The sequence below is a fragment of the Caretta caretta genome, chromosome 1 (assembly GCF_965140235.1).
Source record: "Caretta caretta isolate rCarCar2 chromosome 1, rCarCar1.hap1, whole genome shotgun sequence".
NCBI lineage: Eukaryota > Metazoa > Chordata > Testudines > Cheloniidae > Caretta > Caretta caretta.
Window position 1 is genome coordinate 288,502,173 of NC_134206.1, and position 19,430 is coordinate 288,521,602.

General features: G+C 46.2%; 1 long non-coding RNA gene and 1 pseudogene across 1 annotated transcript; both read right to left on the reverse strand.

The window, feature by feature from the left end:
* Positions 1–13,941: 13,941 nt before the first annotated feature.
* Positions 13,942–19,430, reverse strand: LOC142068362 (uncharacterized). Its single transcript, XR_012666469.1, has 3 exons — positions 19,357–19,430; positions 14,603–14,794; positions 13,942–14,354 (listed from the first exon to the last, which is right to left on the reverse strand). It is a non-coding gene; the product is annotated as an uncharacterized LOC142068362 (long non-coding RNA).
* On the reverse strand, positions 16,781–17,927 carry LOC125635805 (lysozyme C-like; annotated as a pseudogene).

Sequence of the window (19,430 nt, forward strand, 5' to 3'; positions counted from 1 at the left end):
CCGCCCCCCTATGGCAAGAAGCCGCCGCCAACACTAGTCGGGTGTCACCGGGTCCGTGATGTCACCTTGCCCCGCCCGCCAGGGGAAGAGGAGAAAGGGGCGGAGCGGGGACGGGGAGTCGAGGCTGGCCAGAAGGCAGGTGGGCTGGGGGTGAAAGCTAGAGCGGGGTCATACGCGGGGGGCGGCAGAGGGGTAACCTGGCCACAGATGCAGCTAACCACAGAGCCCTTGAAACAGTGTGATTGCTAAATATTTGTCTTGTTGATCTGTGGGTAAGTCTGTTTAACACACCTGCCTTATATCATAGTTAAGTGAAATGTACTTAGCAAAATGTTGCAATATTTCAACTGGTTTCAGAGTAGCAGCCTTGTTAGTCTGTATTCGCAAAAAGAAAAGGAGGACTTGTGGCACCTTAGAGACTAACACATTTATTTGAGCATAAGCTTTCGTGAGCTACAGCTCACTTCATCAGATGCATACCGTGGAAACTGCAGCAGACATTATATACACACAGGTTTCAGAGGAACAGCCGTGTTAGTCTGTATTCGCAAAAAGAAAAGGAGTACTTGTGGCACCTTAGAGACTAACCAATTTATTTGAGCATGAGCTTTCGTGAGCTACAGCTCACTTCATCAGATACACACAGAGATCATGAAACAATACCTCCTCCCACCCCACTGTCCTGCTGGTAATAGCTTATCTAAAGTGATCAAGTTGGGCCATTTCCAGCACAAATCCAGGTTTTCTCACCCTCCGCCCCCCCCCCCCCCCCACAAACTCACTCTCCTGCTGGTAATAGCCCATCCAAAGTGACCACTCTCTTTAAAATGTGTATGATAATCAATGTTTCAACTGTTGCTTTCTTTAAGGAACTAATCAATACTGTTCGGTTCTCCCCACACTATTACAATAATCACCCTATTAAATGTGAATAAAATGTGTCATTTATACATTACTACCTGAGAAATAATCCAACAAAACAGATTCAAGCTTATTTTTATTTGTACATATATAATTTCAATAGTTATTTTTAAGCAAATCTCTTTCTCTGCAATTCTGAATCGCTGATGCTTTATTTGTTGTTATTTGTGTTGTGACAGCACCTTGTGCTAATCTAACCCCACTTTACTAACTGTTCCGCTGTGAAGTCCATACATTTGCGCCACCTAGGTTTTGGGGGATGATGCTGTGGATGACACTGAGTATATCAAAATGCCTTACCAACTTTGCAACCAGCAAAGCTCTCTTTTCCCATAGCAGCTGTGCATGTCCAGAACATAAAGTGGGCAAGGAGCCCCTCTCGCCCTCTTCTGCATAAAATCTAAGGGTATGTCTGCATGGCTGGACCATGTCAGCTAACTCAGGCTCATGGAATTCGGGATCCGGAGCTATAAAATTGCAGTGGAGACATTTGGGCTTTGGCTGGAGCCCATGTCTGAACTTCGACACTGCAATTTTACAGCCCCACAGCCTGAGTCCTACAAATTCAAGTTACCTGACACAAACCACTAACAGTGTAGACATCCCGTAACTCTCCTTAGGATCAAACGGGCTGGAGTAGCTACAGTATGGCATTAATGGTGGAAAGGGGATAATGTATTTTTCAGTTCTGCATGGCCAGGGCTTGTCACTATGTTTCAAGTTGAATATGCCTTGTGTAGCTGCAACTCCTACTCCAGGATTTTCTCACATGAGGGATCCTGTGCCCTGGCTTACACTGGCAGGGCTGAATTAATTCCGCAGAATGAAATCCCAATTTCACTGACATCAACAGCAAACTCCTATTGACTTCAATAGGGCCAGGCTTTCACCTATAGTTTCTATAATGGAGAGGGCTGTATATTAGCATTTGTGAAATATTCACAGAATAATAGGAAATGCTTGAAATTAGTGTGTCTGTATTGTGTTTAAATTTTCATGAAAATTGGCCAAATTTTGTAGGAAAAATAGTCATTGTATGCCACTACTTTTTTCATATTGTAACAGTTTAAAATGTACATATGTGCAAGTATAGGGGGATCACTGACAATCTCCTGTACATATTGCTGCCCCTTTTGACCCAAGCAGCTAGTCAAAGTCTTGGGCCCTGTTGGTGTTCCAGTTGGGCAAAAATTGGAGAGAGGTATTTCTCTGAGGCAGTTTATTTACAAAAAATGTACAAAGCTCTGTATCTTCAAATGCAGAAGAAATCAAATATCAGGAAACAGGTTCTTTTGCATAAAAAGCAGTATTTGTGGCACCTTAGAGACTAACATGTATTTGAGCATAAGCTTTCGTGAGCTACAGCTCACTTCATTGGATGCATGTAACCCTTCTGCCCGTCAGAGTTGGCAGCAACAAGGGCCGGGTTCAGTATCTAGGGGTTCCATTCCAATAACACAATGCAAAACCGGCTCGAGCCCCCACCCAGTGACCTGGGACAAATATATACCACCCCTGCTGGGCACCTCTAAGAGGCAATACTTCCCCTCTCGCAAGCACAGAGTCTTTTAATAACAGAGAGAAACAATGTGGCATTATGTTGGGGAAACACCACCAAAAGGGTTCATAACACAACCCATGAGCAAAAACCCACCCCAAGCAAATTGGGCCATGTCCTTTCCCTTTGGTTCTGGAGTCCAGCAACCCAAAGTCACCCAAAGTCCCAAAAGTCCAACAACCCAAAAGTCTCTGTCCCTGGTAAGTGCAGCCCCAGAGTTCAAAAGTTTATCTGCAGAGTTTTACTTCCCAGCCTGGGTGGAAATGGGGAGGGGGTGAAGGGGCACCTTATGTGATCCAAAGTCGACTGCTCCACCTCTCTTAGGTGGCTCCGCTCTACTTGCTGTCCCATGAATTGCTCTGCTCTGCCAGCCATTCTGCTCCACCAGCCATCCCGCTAACTGCTCCACTCCACCAACCAGTTCGCTCTGCCAGCCATCCTGTGATATGTCCCACAGTATATCTTCAGACCCCACCACTACTTAACACAACACTCAGTGATTTCAGCTCTTAATAATTTTAGCTCTTTAGTGATTTCAGCTTGTAGCAGGGGAACCTCATTGCTGGTGCACCATTGACCCAAAGTGAATTCAGCTAAGCAGCCTGTAACTAGACTTGCAGTAGAATCAAAACTAGCTCTGATATTCCACAAGGGCAGGGCAGGGGGTGTATAACTAGCATATAGAGCCTTCCCTAGGAGTCCATAGCCTTATTGGGATCCAGGAGGTGGGCAGGGCAAAGTCCATAGCACAAGATATTAATACCTACCCCCCAACCTCTCTCTCAATTCACTGGGTTTTGGAACCCATGACCCTTGCCTAGTGAGTGCTGCTCAGTTGATGGCGAGTCCCTCCATCATAACAAAAGGCCAAGTACAGTTCCACTGTCCTTGATTCGTATAATCAGGATAATAACAGTTTATTCTTTCTGCCCCAATAACAGAGAAACTGGGGCTCCTACAACAGCCAAAGTGACCATCTGGGTGGGGTGGGTGTGCCTATGCAAATGAGATTAGCCCATGAAGTTCTTTTCCACAACCCACCACAACTCGCCACCAGATGTCAGGGTAGAGCTCATCCTGACTCTGCTTACATGCATACAGCACCAAGAGAACTCTGTACCTTTGACCCAAGAACCCCACCTAGGTTTCTTCCAGGGTCAGCCACCGCATGCTTTCAGCTGTTTCTTCAGTCTCTCTCTCTCTCTCTCTGAGAGGACTGTTGGGGTGGGATGTTTGGGAGGGAGGCTGAGAGTGTGTGTGGTTTGCTGTTCTCTCTGCTTTTCTATTTGTTGGGAAATGGGCTTTTGGTTTTTTGTGTTTGTTGTGGGATTAATTTCAAGGGTTTTGTTTGTTTTAGCAGGCTTTTTTCTGGCCTCTGGCCAGTTCAGTGGGAATAGACCGCAGTTTATTGTGGATTCTGAGGGTTTAATCCATGGCTGGGGGCTATGGATTTTGCCTCCAGACTCTGCCTCTGTGGAGCAGTGTGTTCTAGCTCTAGGGAAGATGACTGGCTTTAAAAATGTGAAGTGTGCCTCCCATATGAGCAAGGCTGTTGTGGTGGTGGTTGTTGCCACACTTGGGGCACGTCTACACTGGCAAAGTTACAGCGCCAGCAGTTACAGCGCCGCTCAGAGAGGGCAGAAGGAAAACCGCAGTTGTATGTTCATACTGACAGCTGCCTGCGCAATAGCGTGTTCACACTTGCAGCGCTATTTGGAGTGGTGCACTCTGGCAGCTATCCCACAGAGCACCTCTTTCTCTTTTGCTGTTAAGACTTGTGGGAAGGCAGAGGGGATTGCGGGGCATCCTGGGATCAGTCCCAATGTCCCATGATGCATTGCTTCACATCCCAGCAGTCCCTGTGCTTCTGTCCGCATTTGGCGCCATCTTTCAACGGTTTGTGTACTGCGCGCCCTGCCTCTTTCAGGCTGCAGGAATGGATCCAAAACTGCTGACCAGTATGCTGCTCGCTCTCACTAACACGTCACGAGGGGCAGTGGAGTTATTCCTTAAACTACAAAGTCAAGGAATGCGACGTTGATCTCACCACACATAGTAGCTGTGACATGAAATTGCTGTGGCGTTCACGGAGGTGCTGACCACAGTGGAACACCGCTTTTGGGCTCAGGAAACAAGCACTGAGTGGTGGGATCACATTGTGATGCACGTCTGGGATGACAAGCAGTGGCTGCAGAACTTTCGGAAGACAAAAGCCACATTCATGGGACTGTGTGATGAGCTCGCCCCAGCCGTGCGGCGCAAGGACATGAGAATGAGAGCTGCCCTGTCATTGGAGAAGTGCGTGGCGATTGCACTGTGGAAGCTGGCTACTCCAGTCTGCTACTGATTGGTCGCTAACCAGTTTGGAGTGGGAAAGTCAACCGTTGGACTCATGTTGACGGAAGTGTGCAGGACCATTAATTGCATCCTGCTTTGAAAGACTGTGACTCTGGGCAATGTGCGTGACATTGTGGATGGCTTTGCACAAATGGGCTTCCCTAACTGCAGAGGGGCGATAGATGGCATGCATATTCCAATTCTGGCACCAGACCACCTAGCCACTGAGTACATTAATCGCAAGGGGTATTTCTCAATGGTTCTCTGGGCACTTGTGGATCACCGTGGGTGTTTCATGGACATTAATGCAGGCTGGTCCAGAAAGGTGCATGACGCACGCATCTTTCAGAAGACTGGCCTATGCAGGAAGCTGCAAGCAGGGACTTCCTTCCCGGACCAGAAGATAACCGTAGGGGAAGTCGAAATGCCCATTTTGTGATCCTGGGAGACCCTGCCTATCCCTTAATGCCATGGCTTATGAAGCAGCAAGGAGCAGTTCAAAAACAGGCTGTGCAAGTGCTGATTGACTGTTGAGTGTGCATTTGGCCGTTTAAAAGCTCACTGGCGAGGCCTGTGTGGGAAGCTCGACATGGCTGATGACAATATTCCTATGCTTATAGCCACGTGCTATTTATCCATATATTTGTGAAGGGAAGGGTGAAAGCTTCATTCAGAGCCCGCAGAGGCTCAGCGCCGGGAGGCTGAGTTTGAACGCCAGAGACCAGAGCTATCAGAGGGGCACAGCGTGGGGCCGTAAGTATCAGGGATGCCTTGAGGAAGCAATCTGAGGCTGAAAGCCACTAATATTCGTTGCTATGCTTGGGATTGCAGTGCGTGTAATGCTAGGAGGTGATTGGTGCACAGGATGCAAGAAGGGACCTTAACATAATTGTATGTAGCTTTGAAGTGCTCTTTGTGATTTCGCTTAATAGAATAAAGATTGCTTTCAAACAAACACACACAATTCTTTTATGAAAAGACAACAACCGGAGGAGAAAGTCAAATGAAAAAAATCATCAGCAGGGATGGGGGAAGGGAAGGTTTCACGAGGAGGAGGGGTCCCGGGATGGCTACAGATTTGTGTATGTCCAGGGATCATACCCAACCTTCTTCTTTGGAGTACAGTGCAGCGGGTGCAGTACTTCAGCAGGGCCAAACTGCAGAGGGATGGGTGTTGAGTGCAGTGGGTAGTGGACGTCCACAGTGCTGGACTGTGAGGAGGGAGAAGTGGAATGCTGTAGGTAGAGAATGGAGCCAGGAGGTTGATAACAGTGTGTTGGCGGTGTGGGGGGCAGGGCGCATGGGAAAGAGTTTTGCGACAGCGGCTGCAGGGGAGGGCGGGCATGGAGCTGCTCGATTTGAAGAGCTAGTATCGCCTGGAGCATGTCCACTTGGCGCTCCATAATGTTTAAAAGCCGTTCCGTGGCTTCTTTCTGGTGTGCTGCATTCTCCTTTCGGTCCCTCTTCTCACTGTCCTGCCACTCCTTCAATTTGTTTCTCAGTGGCGGAGTGCATCATAACCTCACAGAGAAAGTCCTCCTTAGTTCTTCATGGCTGCTTTCTAATTCTGCGCAGCCGTTCTGCCACAGATAAGGGAGGCTGGTCTCCCAAGGTCATCTCTGTGAAACGTAAATGCAACATTTTACAGAAGCACTATTGTTTGCAACACAGACAACACTGATTCAATGCTTTAAAACACAGCCAGTACTCACACACCTGTCACTAACTGGCTGACCCCAGGCAAGCACACATGAGCCACAAGATCCCCAAAATGGTGAATAGCTGCAGGGGCAGGGTGAATCACTCTTCCCAGACCCTGCTGTAAGCTGGGCATGTGGCTCTTGGGGCAAGCTAGCACTGTGTGGGGCGTGGGGGCTTGATAATCGTTCCTGTCCCCACACTTTCCACAGGATGTGATTATTATGGCAGATATCTTGCTGCTGAGGGTGAGCAGGGAATCAAGGGAGGGTCTTCTCCAAGCCAGCAGCTTTCCTCCTGGCCCCTATGTGGCTCGCCTGTGTGCAGCAATGCCCTCCCCCAACCCTGCTGATGGCACAGTGGCATGGGAAAGTTACTGCTAATGGGGTAAGAAACAAAGCAGCTCTGCCGAGGAACCTGCGGCAGCGGATTGCCCAGTATCTCCACGAGAGTTTCCTGGAGATCTCTTTGGCAGATTCCCGTGAAGTGAGGGACTCTATCAACAGCCTGTTCCATCACTCAGAATAGGCATGCGATGGGAGAAAAGCCTGATTTCTGCAACCCTCCTACCCCCAGCAGATCGCTTCAGCTTAGATCCACTTACCAAGGCCTCCTCTCCTGTTTGCACTTCGCCAAGATCCGACTGCTGTGACTGGCTAGGCTCCTCCGGGGTAGAAAAGAGCTCCTGACTGCATGCATCTCTGGCCTCCAAGCCATCCTCCATCTCTGGGTCCCCCTCCACATCCTCGTCCAAGATTTCCTCCACCTGGCTCGGTCCACTCTCGACTGGCACGCGAACCAACGAAGTATCTACAGGGGCTTTCGCAGTGGAGGTGGGATCACTGCTGAGTATCACGTCCAGCTCTTTGGAGAACCGGCAGCTCATGAGCGCAGCACTAGAGCGGCAGTTTGCCTCCTGCGCCTTGTGGTAGGCGTTCCGCAGCTCCTTCACTTTGACCCTCCACTGCAGTGTGTCCCAGTCATGGCCCCTTTCTATCATGCATCGTGAAATCTGTCCATAGGTATCATAATTCCTACGGCTGGAGTTCAGCTGGGACTGCGCAGCCTCCTCTCCCCAAATGCTGATGAGGTCCAGCAGCTCAGCGTTGCTTCAAGTTGGGGATTGCCTGGTGCATGGAGCAGGCATGGTCACCTGGAAAGATACGCTGAGACCACTGTACGCATCACTGAGCAAACAGGAAGGGGACTTTCAAATTTGCAAAGGAATGTATGGGGTGGGGATGACAGCTGGTCACCTGAGGGCAGGGCAGTAGAGTTCAAATCGATGACCAAAGAGGTGAGAACAGACATTGTGGGACACTCCCGGAGGCAGGGGTGGCCCTAGACTAGCTGCCAGCAACTGGTACCCTAGGTGAACCACGCAATTGGCGCCCCCCACCCCCAATCCCCAAGGGCAGATCTAGGCTGAGGTTTTTGGTAAACTGGGAAACATTTTGCCCCTTTTTTCCTTTTAATGTTTTTTAAGTGTTTTTTTTTAAACAGAGGCTTAATTATTCGGTTTGTCTGTCCGTCCATCTGTCCAACCAATGTTTCTGAGATCAGATAAAATAGAGATATGAAATTTGCAGAATAGATTTGTACACGACAGATAGATGATATTTCAGTCTGATTTCAAATAAAAATGCATTAAAAGTGTTAATTATAATTTTTATTATTACAAATCCAAAATCATCCATTATACTATCCTGCTTTAACTGCCATTACCACCACATCCAATATAGAAAGAAATAAGAAAACTCTTCAATGAACTTTAACCTGTATTTACAAAACACTCCAAATAAAAAACACTCTGTGCTCTTAAAACATGGCTTTTCTTGCTTTAAGTTTTGAAAATTCAGTGACTAGTTCTTTTAGATCCAGTTTTCCAGCTATTTCATGCTCTATTGACATTGTGGCAAGTCCAGCAAGTCTCTCTTGCACCATTGTTGAACACAGATACGTTTTTATCAATTTTAACTTTGAGAAGCTACGTTCCCCACTAGCTACGGAAACTGGCAAAGTTAAAAGAATGCGTAGAGCTATAAAAATGTTTGGAAAACTGTCTGTGAGTTTATTTTCACAAACAAACTTCAGTACTTCTTCAGGAGTGGAATGTTTCTTAAGTCGTTTTGAAATAGCCTGAAGCTCACTACACAAATCTGTAGCATCAATGTCTTTTAATTTTCATGAGTCAATGCCGACTTCAGTTTTCTACAAAATTCTCTTATCTGTTTTGCTGTTTTCTATTGCAAGCTGTGGATATCATATAGAAAGCCAAATACTGACTCGAGCTGCTGCATCTTTGAAATCTTTTGTCAGCCAAGTGAATAGCAGTACCAAGGACTGCAAAGTAGAAATTCACTTTGAACCTTTGTTTTGGGTTCTGAATGGGTGTGTCTCGTCCTTCGTATAAAAACTGCTGTTTCTTTTGCCGAATGCGAACTGGCTCTGGTTCAAATTCTGTCGGAAATTCTATTTCTTCAGTAAGCTCAAGAGAATCTACCAGTGTTCTTTCGAACTCTTCATCACTTCTGAATTCCTCCAGAATATTTTTAGTTTGCTGCAGTTTTTGAATAGCAGAATATATGTTCAAGTTCTTTTCCTGAAGCTGCTTACTTAGTGAGGTTAATCTTGAAAAGGATATTATACCACAAAATGAGTGAAGTCACAAATTTGAACTTGGAAAGGCCGTTTGCAAGAGCTTCTGAATCTGAAAATGCCGTATTGCCAGATGATCCAGTAAAGGTAGTATCGTCAGAAATTTCAATTAGGGCATCATAAATATTTCCAAGTTCACAGCGAAGAGGTTTCAAAGCATCAATGCGACTCTCCCATCTTGTCTGACTAAGTGGTTTCAGAGTTAGAGAATTCACATGGCGAGTCAGAATCTCCCAACGGCGTGTTCAGCCTGAGAAAAACACATGAACATGTTGCAACAGGTCAAAGAAACTGCTTGCCTCCAAACCGCATCTAGCAGCATCATTGACAACCAAATTTGGAGAATGCACACTGCAAGGAACGAAAAAGGCCCTAGGATTGATTTCCATCATTCTCCTTTTCACACCATTGTCTTTCCCCTTCATATTACTCCCATTAACATAGCCTTAGCCACGTAAGTTTTCAATAGATAATGACATTGTTTCAAGCTCTTGTAGAATAGTTTTAGTCATAAATGCTCCAGGGGTCTCTTTCAGTGGTATGAACCCCAAAAAATGTTCCTTTATGAGCACTTCAATATTATCTTCATCTGCAGACTTTTCCACGTCCACAAAATGAACGATCATCATCATTTGTTCAACATGACACATATCTGGTGTACAGTCCAGTATTATTGAAAAGTATTTTGCAGAATGGGCAGCTTCTACAATTTTCTTTTTAATGGCATTTGCTAGGATTTGAATCAGTTAATTCTGCATATTTTTTCCTAAATAATAAACCTGTGTTTCATGATCTGTTATTTTACATAGATGCTCCTTCATGACTGGATCAAACAAAGCTAGGTATTCAACAAATTTTAAAAAGTTTCCATTATCTGGAGTGTATAATTTTTCATTTTTACCACGGCCGCGGAATGCTAAATTTTGCCCACCAATAACTCTCAATAAAGCAATCAGATGCACTAATATTTGTTGCCAATATTCTTCTTTTTCCTTGATCACACGTTAATTTTCTTCATTGATAGTTTTTCCTTTTTTCAATCGTAATTCAAGTTCTTTCCAATTTTGAAAACATTCCAAATGTTCTGTACTTCTTTCATGTGAGGAGAGAATTGAAGATATGTTTTTCCAGTCCTTCGAACCATTTTCAGTAAGTGATGTACCAATTGCTTCATTTCTAAACAACTTGCAGCAAAAGCAAAACACAGAGTCCTTTGACTGAATATTGTAACCAGTTTAGAAGAATTTCTTCCCCATTAATGAGTTTCCTGTTGTAATGCTGAGCAGAGAATTTTCTTTTATTTCCATCCTTAGGGAAGGGAAATTCATGAACTTGTTCGGGTCTATGTTCCATGAGAATTGGCCGCACACTGTCATCACATCTGGGCTATGAAGCTGGATCCCCATACTGTGACTTGTTTGTAACTTCCTCATCCTTTCTTCTTTCTACTTCATTTACTTCAATTTCTGCATGTGTCTCTGAAGGTGAATAAATTTTCTCCACTTCCATATCAATCTGATGCTGTGAGCTGCCTTCATCTAGAAGTAAGTTTACTTCATCTTGATGTTCCAAACTGTTTCCATGCGGATGTGAGCTAACCTCCTCTCCAAATAAAATTCCTTAATCTGGATGCTGTGAACTGCTTCCAGATTTATTTGGATTAAAGAGAAGATATTTCAGGAAGGATCCCTGCTGTTTTGCTTGGTCCTTCTCCTTCTCAGCCTTTCATTTATGATACTCAGCTCCTGAGGGTTTTCTTTTTCCTCTTTCTGCCATGGGACATTTGAATATTGTTATGTACTGTGCTCACGACTGCAAACATTATAGCGTTAAGGATGACTGACACACCACATGGTTGGCGATTTAAACCACATTGCAGCCATCCCAACCCGTCTTTTCACTGCTTAAAGGTTCAGTGATTAGTAACATACACTCACTTACCTATTAAAACAGTTAGTTACAGCGTTTACACAGAAACAAAATGACCTTTTCGACGTTATAACCCGACACTGGTTGTTTGGAAAGTAATCCCCTTCCTCAAGGTTACCTGCTTGGAGTGTGACGTCATCACTTTCGTAGTCTATTAAGCATTAACGCTGTTACTTTTCTTTTATGGACCTTATTTATTACATGTGAATCAGTTATAACAAAGCATAGTTCATAATTATACAGCCCGATAATAACGCTAAGGTTTAATAACGCTTAAAGATACTCACATTTTGGATTGATAATGCTGAAAGATGTTATTCTTTATTACCAAGAAACACAATTTTCCACAGTATTCGCTTGATTCTTAACCATCTACCTGCGACGTATGTTAAAATGACCGTTTGACATGTATCAACTCACGATATCTCCACTCAACATGAATTTCCGGCTATGCGACCTTGATGTATATTCGAGTTAAGCGTCACTAGCATTGCAGCTCTTCTGTTTCAATGTGGCCGAGTTATTGCTTATCAAAATTGCGGAGTGGGTCATCTTAACCCTACGTTGCAAATTGAAATTTTTTTCGCTAAAATATTTATTTTTGCAGTAAATAAAAGATTTGACATATAAATAAATTCTCAGAAATGTAGAGAAATGAATTATAATTCCTATCCCCTCCGTACGTGCATGGGAATTGAAATAATGATATCGTCATTATTTTATTTGTATATTTTTCACGTTGTTCATATTTTTTTCATTTGATTTTTTTTTAAGTTTGATTTTTTTCCTCAACTTTGGTGCCCCATTCAACTTGGCACCCTAGGCAACCGCCTACTTCACCTGTATGGACAGGCCGCCCTTGCTCGGAGGCCAATTGCAGCGCTGTAATCACCATGGTGTCTACACTGGCACAGCGGCACTGTAGTCCTGGCGCAGAAAGCTCTACGCCTCTCATCAGGGTGGTTTTTATAGAATGCTACAACTGAGCAGCTTCTGAGCACTAAGTGGCTTGGCAGCGTGTACACCTCGGGAGTTACAGCATAGAAAGCTGCTTTACTGTGCAGAAACTAGCCAGTGTAGACGGGGCCTCCCTTTCCGCCCCCTGAACCACCTGGACATCTCCTCCGAGGCAGCAGACTCACAGTGTCCCAAGCTGTAGCCCCGGTATCCATCCAGCCCAAGCCTTTTCACTGCTCTTGCCAGCTCCAGGCCTAGATTTGTACCTTACTACACATGCAATTGATAGATGTTAAAAACAAAACCCACCCCAGAACACGACAGTATTGATTTTCATCTTAATCGGAACAATTGTGCAAATACAGGCAGGGAAGAGAACAGCACTATGAAGAAAGTCCTGTTGGGAAATCCTAAATTCGTATTTCTAACTCCTTGTTTCATTTCCTCATTCATCTGTCTACAGTTTGATTTCAACAGAGCACTGCAGAAGTTTGCCAAGCTGTGTGTTTTCATATATGTGACTAATACCATTATAACTCACAGGTGTTTCCTTGATGATTCGGCTGGAGGAAATCCTTCAAGCCATTTTTGGAGCCACAAGAACTTTCCTATTTTCGCATTTTTTTCTCTACCTATCATCCGAAAGACTTTGGAGTCCTAGGGCCAGATCCTGTAAGGTATTTAGGCGCCTACCTCCCATTTAAACTATGGGGCTGAGGTTGCTCTCACCAGAGATGTAGGAGGTTGCAGCTGTCCCTCCCCATCAGGCTCAGAGGGAGGGAAGGCCTCCTCACTCCTGCGTTTCTGGAAAGACTGGCTCAAAGGGGGATTAGCAGTCCTCCACTATCCTGATCACCTAGGCAGGGGCCAGGCATCAAGTAGTCCAGGGCACAGGCCCTCACAAAGGGCAGTGCAGCCAGCAGTCTAGGGGCTCTGGCCTTTTGGTCAGCACGGAGCACCCAACAATCTAGGGGCTCTGACCCTCTGGGCAAGGCGGAGCAGCCAGCAGTCTAGGAACTCTGGCCCCCTGGGCGGGGCGGAGCAGGAAGCAGTCTAGTACCTGATATCCTGGCTCAGGGAGATGGCCGACAAACGTAGGTCTCTTGGCCTAAGGCGGGGAGGCTGCCACCCCAGGGGCAGGGTTGGCAGGACGGGATGGGGGACCTGGGCCACCCTACTCCACCAGGTCCCAGCCAGGTCCCTAATAGTAGCAGAGGGTCCATCACGTGGTCAGTGGGGATCCCACCACAAAACGCTGACCAGAATTCTGGCAACACAGTGGAGAGTTCACTCTGCCAGCTGGCAACGGTCTCCAAGGGAGCATCTGCTAGCTGGGGTTTGCAGGAGTGTTGGGAGTACCTCTTCTCTTCCCCTGACTTCTGTGGATTACTCATGTGCTTCAATACCTTGTTAAACTGGGACCAGCGTTTGTGTTTGTCATGTGGCCAGTGTAAGAGGTCCAGTGTTGTCAACTATTCATTTCTTTGCTTTTAAGTGCTTGGGTGGTTGTAAATGCTGTGATGAGTGACTCAGCGTGTTTGAATGAGAACCTAAAACGATTTTTTAAACCCAGATTTGTGGTTTTGGAACATAATTATCTATAACAGATTACAATTCCGCACCATGTTTTTACAAACTATGATTGTTGAGATAAAATATTTTGGTCTCCCTAATGATGCACTTCTCTCATACTCTTTATTTCGTAGTGCTAGGCCCAGCTCTTCAAAGGTATTTAGGCTCCTAAATTCCATTGATTTCAGTGGGCCCAAGTTCATAGTCTCATATTCAGTTTCTCTTCTACATTAACGAATAATCACAAAAACTATGTGCAAAGTAAGTAGTTGTATTGATTGTAATGAATGTAAGCTCACAAGCAAGATGACATATTACTATAATTAGCAGAACAAAATAGTAGCAGGATCTCACAGGAAAAGCAGATTTGACTTATCTTGATATGTCTATATAATACAGAGCTGATAACAGATCTTTTACACTGTATAGAACACAAAATAGGTTACTGCAGCTGGTCACATGGAAAGATCCACAGATTTACCATCAAGGAGTAAAATATTTGCATTTCACCAGACAGTTGCCCTAAACCTTTCTGTTGAGTTTGTTTTATTTTGAACATGATTAATTGTAAAAGGGAAGCAAGTGGAGGGAACATTTTGCTCTATGCGAATCCCTGCTAATTTGCAAGGGAACCAAGCTGGGATAAACCCCAACACTTTACAGATTGCAGCCCCTGATCCACTGGGAGACATCTCATCCTCTGCAGTACTTTTTCCATGCCACCCTGTGTGAGTTAAAAATCATATTAATTGATTATGGAAACTCATCAATTAGTGCAAAGACTTAAAAAAAATTTTAAATGTATGTACATGGTTAATATTTCTGCAGAGAGCAAAATTAATATAACAAGTAATTTTCCACTGGCCCAATCCTGGCATAGCACCTGCCTACTCTGCATGGTCCAGCTGGATCCTGCATCCTGCCTGAATAAATCTGGAGTCTACGAACACGATTGTCAAAAGGCCCACTTACCAGCTGCTATTCCTGCTGCAGAAGTTTGGTGTATTTGCACAACTGCTCTCTATGGGATGGAATCAAATTTGCTCTGTTTTGTGCTATAAGCTCTGTCTCGCTAAGCAGAAATACTGCTCATTCCCTTTCAGCTCCAGATAAAGGTGGCTAGGCTTCTGGAGAACCCTTAGTGTACAAGTTCTGAGTCCAAATCTGTTAATAAATAAGCATGCAAATATTAGCAACCTGCTTGTTGCTTCTCTACAAGCTTGTTTATCCGAAAGAAGATTGTAGTCTCTCTCTTTTAACTAGCCTCCCCCCTAACTGTACACACAAGTATGTCACTGTTATTAGTTCTTGTAAGAGTTTTAAATGTACCATGCACCCATGCCAATGGGATCACAAACAACTCTCTTTGCACAATTTACACTTGCTGTAATGTCTGCTGTCAGTAACTCTAAAAAAGAAATTGAGTGGTAACAGGAGGGAGAAAAAAAAACCATTTTCTTCTTCATTTTTTTGAATCAGTCATCTTAAAACTGTTGCTGAAATTATATGTTATTTATTATTATTTGATAATCAAGTTGATTATGGTAGCATCTAAGGACCAACCAAGAACAGGGACCCATGGTGTTAGATGCTGTACAAACATAGAATAGCAGATGGTCCTTGTTCTGAAGAGCTTAGAATTTAAATAGAAAGACAGACAGAGGGTGGGGGAAAGGGCTATAACACACAAGCAGAGTGAACTATGTGATGGTGTCAAGCATCATGTTAGTTTCACAATTTGGTCCTAGCTTTAGAATGCTGTCAGTCTGTGGGCTCATTATACCGTAACTAACTACTGTAAGGTGTCTTGCACCTTCCTCTGGAGTATGTGGTACTGGCCACTCCTATTGGAGATACTGTATTGGACTAGAAGGACCGCAGGTCTGATCCGGTATGGCAATTTCTATGTTCCTCTCTTTATAGTTCCTATCTGTTTCTATTAGACTTTCTTTGCTTGTTTTACATAATGATCTTATTTCAAAGGAAATGTCTTCTAGTACTGTAAAGGGATACCACACCATCTGCTTCTACGTCACATGCTTGTCTGAATATTTTAAACCAACTAGTAGCACCTAAGAGCCACTAAAAATTTAAAGAAATAAGAGAAAATATTGTTTGGTATCTTTTTTACTTGGTGCCCTTGACAGCTCTTTGAATGAAATATGTCTTAGCTGAGACCATAATTCCTGTGCTACTGTTAACCCTCTCCAAAATGATTGGTTTTACTCTTTGTGAATAGCTATTTTGCTGTTTTTTGTGTATAGTCAGACGGACAGCTTCCTGTGTTTTTTGTATGGGCATCTCTCACAGGAGCAGAGGAGACAAGACCAAAACAAAAAGAATACTGATTGTAAAAATACAAAAATTGGTAGGGGGAGTGAAGGGTAATTGCAGTACTTGAAACTACTTTTAATTATTTCTTAAAATGGACTAGATTTCAAGTTGATTGGGTTTCTTTAAATTACAACCATTAAAATGCTTATTTTCAAAATGTCAGGAATTGGCATTTGTGCTGGCCTTCTGCACAGCGGTGAATTTCATCCTCTGAGAACAAAGTTAAGTGTTCTTAAATCAACGTAACTGCTAAGTAATAAGTGCTTCTCCGAAAGGGAATTGTTTTTACTAAAGAAACCTAATAAAGAAAGTCTGAAAAACAAGGAACACAATTCCTCTTTAAAAAATCCTTTGGGAATCCCCTTTTATAGCACTCATGCATCCCCACACATTGCAACCCCGCCCCTCTGTCTGTAGAATAAGGGGTTGGTTTTTTAATGTAGGGCTACTAGGGTCAAAACCTGACATGCCAAACCCACACCAAAAAAAACAACACAGAAATTGGGCTTGTTTTTTGCTTAATTGGCTTGTGAGTTGCTTGTTGGCTAGTTTTTGGCTTGTAGCTTGTTGCTTCTTTTTTTGATCAGCTTCCGGCAAGCAGGGGCAAGCGGGGGCAATGGGGGGAAGAGCATCAGGAGTGCACAGCAGGCCCACCACAGTCTCAGACTGCACACTGGGGGGATCTAGTCACATAGAGTGTTGTGGTTCTTAGGGATTGGCTTGTTTTGGCCTTGTTTTAAAATGGGATTGGCTTGATTTTTGGCTTATTGTGAAAATCGGGGTGCTTCTTTACCCCGTGAAAATTGGCAACTGTGGTCAAAACCTGCCTTCAGTTTTAACATTGCACCACCAGTGGCTGTTGATTTGTAAAATCCCATAAATCAGTGCTTTTGTCACCTGGGTTATAGTTTATGACAGGTGTGTTAAAGTTGCTCTTGTATCTTGCTGTGCGCACCCTGGGAAGGTTCCGTTTAAAAAAAATAACCACACACAGATTGATGTATTTTCTCTGGTGATAAAAACTCCTCATAGGTTGATATTTTACAGAAATATGGTTCTCAGTGCCCCTGTATCCCTTGTTTGTAGATGATGCAAATGATTATTTAATACAAAGTACACACAGGCAGTTTTGCTTCCTTTTAATCTGATCAGATTCACAATCCTTATTAAATATGCATTGTAAGAAAAAAATATTCTACAAGTAAAACTTTTGGATTGTCATATGAACATCACATGGGGCCTATAACTTTGAAGGAAACACCAGTGAGTGTTTTGCGGTGGGATGACAACTTCCTAATTGCTGAAAACCTGACTCCCGAGGCCCCGCCCTTGCCCCACCTCCTCCTCCGAAGCCCTGCCCCCTACTCACTCCTTTCTCCCCCTTCCCCCATCGCTGGCTGATCTCCCCCCTCCCTGTCACAGGATTTTCTCATCCTCCCTCCCCCACCAGGTGAGCTTCCTCTGCTCTCCAGGCCTGGGACAGGAGCTGCAGTCTGACTCGGAGCCTGTTGCCCGTTGCCTGCAGGTAGGAGGCGAACCTCACTGAGCAGAGGCTGGCGCAGGTTAATGACCCAGTTCTCCCCCACACACCGGCATCCCCACCCCTGCCCCCGCCCCCGGGTCACTAGACTTTTGGTGTCTGGTCAATACATCTGAATGGACACTGCCAGGTCCCCCTTTTATCTGGACTTTCCAGCGGAAAACCAGGCACCTGGCAACTTATCCCCTTTCCCTGGCCATCGCCTGAACCACACACGGACATCTCCTCCAAGGCAGCAGACTGACAGCGTCCCAGGCTGTAGCCCGGGCACCCATCCAGCCCAAGCCTTTTCATTGCTCTTGCCAGCTCGCACCTTTCGCAGATCTTCCCACGAGCAGCCACGGGCAGGAGGAGAAGCCCCAGGCTTAGCGAAGCCCTGGCGCCGACTTCCTCCTTCCACAAGGCCCCCGCCCCACCCCGCATTTTCCTGGCCCGGCTCCACCCCCTGACCGGCCTCTGGGGGGGCCAATTCCACCACCCCCTCCGCTCCCAGGGCCCCCCTCTACAGCTTTTGCCGCCCCCAAGCAGGACGACTGAAGACAGAAGCTGCCGCTGCGGTGCGGCCTGAAGAGTGGGGCCGCCGCCGCATTGCCGCTACCGTGGAAAGACAAGTGCCACCCTGACGGCACACGGGCCGCCGCCCCTTTCACGGGGCCGCCCCCAGCGCCCGCCTGGCACGCCGGTGCCGGCAGCCGGCCCTGCCTCCTGCCAGCGCGCCCCGTCCCCGCTCCTTCCCCTCCCCCACCACAGCGCCTCCTGGAGGCCGCAGAACAGCTGCTCTGCAATGGGCAGGACGGGGGGAGGCACGGGGAGGAACCGGCTGATGGTGGATGCTAAGCCACCAACGGAGTCGGTGCCTGTGTAGCAAAGCCTTCATGCTGGCCGCGTAGCGACCCCAGGCCTCCTGCCGCTGAGGCCAGAGGCAAAGCGTGCCTGCTCATGGGGGAGGCAGAACCTGGAACAGCTGGAGTCCCACCCTTCCCGGAAAGCAGCGGCCCCTCCCTGCGGCTCTCGGCTGTTCCTCCTACCGCTCCCTGCAGTTAAAGCAGCCGCCCCTCTCTGCCGCTCCCAGCTTTGAACGATAAACTGCAAATCCTTTGGTAGGTGGGTTAAAAGATTGTCTAGTTCACTGTGGCAGCTGTAAGTTCTGCTAGGTCTTTGAGGATGCAGTGTGCCCTAGTGGACAGAGCGCTGGACTGGGATCCAGCAGACCTACATTGTAGTGCAAGCTTTTCCACTGGGCTGCAGCGTGATCTTGGACAAGTCACGTCACCTCCACTTCGGTGTCCCCATATGCAGAAAGGGAATAAAGATACCTCTCTTGTGGTCTATATGCTCTGTATAACTGCTAGGTATTATTATTCTGATCTAGTAGTATTTTGTAACTTACACTAATAACTCTCAATAATGACTGGCTTTCTACACCCTAAGACGGGGGTGGGCAAACTTTTTGGCCCAAGGGCCGCATCGGGGTGCGAAACCGTATGGGGGCTGGGTAGGGAAGGCTGTGTCCCCCAAACAGCCTGGCCCCCGCACCCTATCCACCCCCACCCACTTCCCGGCCCCTGACTGCCCCCCTCAGAACTCCCAACCCATCCAACCCCACCCCCCGCTCCTTGTCCCCTGACCGCCCCCTCCCGGCACCCTCCACCCTTAACCGCCCCCCTGGGACCCCACCCCCATCGAACCCCCCCTGCTCCCTGTCCCTTGACTGCCCTGACCCCTATCCACACCCCTGCCCACTGACAGGCCCCCTGAACCTCTGCCCCATCCAACCACCCCCTGCTCCTTGTCCCCTGATTGCCCCCCCCACGACCCCCTACCCAACCCAAAACCCCCACCGCCCCCTTACCATGCCGCTCAGAGCGGCAGGAGCTCACAGCCCCGCTGCCCGGATGGAGCCAGCCACACTGCCAGCATGCTGGC